Here is a 4,273-nt window from a genome sequence, read left to right on the forward strand (position 1 = left end):
AATAATTAAGACTTGTGTCACCTACACTTCATTTTAAAACTCTTTTGTCACCTGTGGCTCAAACCCCCTCGTATCTTCATCAACATTTTGTATCTTGTGTACATGAGTTACAGGGTTTAAGTTATATTCATTCGCACTTCTTTTGGTTTCAATTGAGCAATAAACTTTTATACCTAATGCTTTAAATTTGGAACAGGGTGCTCAATTGAAGAAAATGCAAATTTATTAAGGGAAAATTTGTGGAAACTAAATTACTATGTTGTCCGTGCTTAGAACGGGCAAAACTCATCTAGTACATATAGAAGGAAAAAAAAGATAGAGAAAATAAAAATGTCAAATCTGCTCTAATGCGACACATTAAAAAAGATAAAAACACAAAAATGTCAAATCTGCTCTAATGTGATGCAGTACCCACAGAGATATACCGTCGGAGAGCAGTTATTTATTTAACCAGAAAGGATACTTCAAAAGATGTTACACAGTAGAAAATGAAGCAAACTTCAAGTAGTTTGCAGTGTCATTTATAAGCCTGCCATTGGCAACTGTAATTCCCCGAGAACAGCTACTAGCTTCACCATTATATGAATAACTCTATTCAGTGGTTGCTTTACCTCGAAGAACAAGGTTATCTTGAACATCCATCCACCCTTTATATTTTTGCCCATTTTTCAAACTACTTGAAAAAGAATCAGAATCTCCTTCACTCCACTTTTTCTTCTCACTCCATTCATTTTCTATTCAGAAAGTATCAATTTTGTAGCATCCTTTTTTGATGGCTTAGTAGTCTTAGTGATTATAGTTAAGAGGATATTTCCTCTTCAGACTGGTATGAGAAATCTTGATACCCGTTTCAGACTCTACACTAATTTCAATCTCTTCTTTCACTTTTTGCGTTACCTTCTTTTCATTTCCCTTCTCATAAAACTTTATCTTATTCTTTAACTTGAGTTCTCGTGAAACTGTAGTTGTCAAATTGCCTACTGATGACTTCACCCACCCATAATACTGGCTCTTCCTCTTCGTCTCAACCTCGCATGATCTATCTAGCCCCTCAAAGCTTGAAGGTTGCTCCATCTCCAAGTCTGGAGTTCCAGAATCAATAATTTTAGCTTGCACTTCAAAATCACCTGTGCACTGTTTATCTACCCAAAGGTGCAAATTAGAATCCACAATCCAGAAAGGGAGACTATCTACCACCTTAACCACAGAAAATGGGATTTACCATCAAGTAAAACCCCCAAAAATTGTGTTAAGTCGATGTCATAAGAAGGATGATCAGAGGCCGGATTGAAACAACTGGATCCCAGTATAGGGTATTAATTCCACCTGGGTAAATTATAGGGAATGGAACCACGGTTCCTAGCAAATTCTCGTCTATATTCAACAAAACTTCCCTGTATGCTCTGTGGCCTCTCTGTCTAGTCAGATTAATTGCCCTTATGTAAGAATCAGGGGGATGTAAGTACCAAAACTTATCGTACCCGTGAAATGATACGGAAATTTCCATGACAACTTTGTACGTGTTCTTCGGTATGATAACACTCTTCCCATGCAATTCCAAATTGCTTTGAATTCGGAACCAAAATCCTTTCACCTTCATAACCTGAAATAGGCATTATCAAATCTGCTAGTTTATCATACAACCCCAACGACCTCTTATGGGATTATCCAAAAACACATCATCTACCAGTCTCAATTTCCGATTCATTCTACTTGATAACGGAACACACATGTCATCAATATCATAGTATAAAAAAGTAACATTAACATGATAGACACCTGTATAAACATTGTCCACCAAATTTTCCAGCATAACAGAAAGAGAAATATTCCCCATGACGAGGAGGGACGAGTACCTGGTAACATCCTTAGTAACAGTCCAGAGAACGTCGTTTATAGTAGGCGCGGCTGTGCTAGTACGGAAGAAATTGGCATCGTCAAGCCAAACTGCAGTGATACGGTCATATTGTACTCCTTTGAAGATGCGTTGAACTGAAGATCCACATGGTTCCAAGAGCATTTCTCTGGAGGAGTGTAATTCACGGAGATAGGGGGAAGACCCATCATATTTCCAAAGTCATAAGTGAGGATGGAAAGAGTGTAGGAAGGAGTAAGATTAGTGAAAAGCAATGGGTGAGTGATTTCTAAGTATTTCTATTCAATAACACCACATTTGAGCCAGTGATAATCGTGTTCAAAGGAAGAGGAAAGTGGAACATTAATAAAGCTACTGATGATGAAGAAGAGATTTACCATGATGAAGAAAAAGATCGATTAATTAATTGTGAAACTTATACCCATATTTTATATACTATATGTCGGCACCATATTTATCGAAAAAGATCAAGTTTAGAAAAGACACAGTCGATATTCGATAATGAAACTACAGCCATCAACCTAAGCTCTTAGTTTTGTTTTAAATTTGGGCCTTTGATTTCATAAACCAATCATAACTGGCAAAACTCACTGACTCGAGCTTTTGGGTGTAAGTGACAAAAGAGTTTTAAAATGAGGTGTAAGTGACACAAGTCTCAATTATTAAGTGGAGGTGACAATTATTTTATTATAGATTAAGAAAGTTTGGTAAGTTTGAGAATAGCCCTGGAGTTTTTAAATTTACACTTTGCTCCAAATGTTTACCAAATATAACGAGAAACAGAGGGAAAAAAAGGAGTCTTTCGCTCTCTTCTCATCTACTGTTATTTTCTCTCTCGTAGCAATTTTTGTTGTTCATTGTTGCTGCTGCTTTATTCATCATCTTCTACGGCATTATATTCTTCATCTTCTTCTTGTTAACCATTATCATTGTTGTTGTTGTTGTTACCTCTACATTACTTCATAGGAGACTTTGGTAAGTCAAATAATGATTTTTAGTTGAAATTTTCATCTGGGTAACTGCTATTATGTTGTTTTTTCAACCATGGATAGAACCTAATCATAAATCTAACATAAAAGCCATCTTTTTGAATAGATATATCATATGTTGCGACAGATGAGACATCTGTTTCAACGGAAGACTGATATGTTGGATTCATGTTTATGGTTCTATAGGACGTAATATGAAACGAACAGATGGGTCATCTGCAATAGATTAGTTATCTAGTGCAATGTGATAAATATCTATTGCAATAGATTATAAACCCGTTGTAATAAAATCTGAACTCGATTCCAATAGACGTGTTGTCTGTTACAATAGGGTAAATATTTGTTGCAATAGATTATTAACCCATTGCAACAGAACTCAAACTCAATTCTAACAGACGGTAAATATCTGTTAAAATATATTAGTAACCTGTTATGATAGAACCTGACCTCAATTCCAACAGATCGCAGTCTATTGCAACAGGTAAGTCATCTGTCACAACAGGTTAATTATCTTTTGGAACATGTCACTCATCTGTTGTAATCAGCTTTAAAGGTGCCTCAATACTATCAATCCCAACAGATATATAGTCTGTTGTAACATATGATTTACCTGTTACAACAGATGACTCATCTGTTGAAATCAGCTTCAGGAGTGTAACATAAATCCCAATAGGTAAGTAATCTGTTGCAAATGATTGCACATCTGTTGGGATTCATTTATGGCACTATGAAATCGCTATTAACTTTTTTTAATAAATGACTTTATTTAGGTACCACTAATGGAGGGATCAATAATAATAGGGTTAGATTGTCATGGTCAATGGATTGAGAAGAGTAATCGATATATATGGCATTAGAACGAGGGTGAAATGCTAGAGACGATAACTATGTCAGTCCAAAGTGATATTTCGTATGATAATTTTGTGAACTTAATCATCAGTTATTGTGGACAAAATTGTCAATCAGAAGAACTCATCATCAGCTACATGCACAGCTTCTTTGAAAATTAGAGGATACTGCCTTTCAAGATAATCGATCAGGTTTGGTTGCATGCTTATCTTAGTGATTCATCCAGGCCGGTGTTAAGGGTGTACGTGGTTGAAAAGATAAGAGAGAATAAGAACCAAAACGTAGAATAAGAACAACAACAAAACATCTTTAATGGTAGGTTGGATGATCTAGACATGAATATTCCAAATAATGATCAAACACCTACGCCCATTGATGAGACCAATACAATGTGTAGTTCTTCTCAATCGACACAGTCTAGAAATCTTCAAGATGATGGGACCGGCTTTGTTATTGGAATGTCATTCAAGGACAAGAATGAACTATCTACCACTTTGTTTATTTCTTGCTTGAAAAAAGATTTCAGAATAAAGATGGTGATTAATTTGAGTAGTGTCTT

General features: G+C 35.7%; 1 pseudogene; it reads right to left on the minus strand.

The window, feature by feature from the left end:
• Positions 1 to 325: 325 nt before the first annotated feature.
• LOC107849301 lies at positions 326 to 2,265 on the minus strand (annotated as a pseudogene).
• Between the last annotated feature and the right edge of the window lie 2,008 nt (positions 2,266 to 4,273).

This window comes from Capsicum annuum, chromosome 12 (assembly GCF_002878395.1).
Source record: "Capsicum annuum cultivar UCD-10X-F1 chromosome 12, UCD10Xv1.1, whole genome shotgun sequence".
In the NCBI taxonomy this organism is placed as follows: Eukaryota; Viridiplantae; Streptophyta; class Magnoliopsida; order Solanales; family Solanaceae; genus Capsicum; species Capsicum annuum.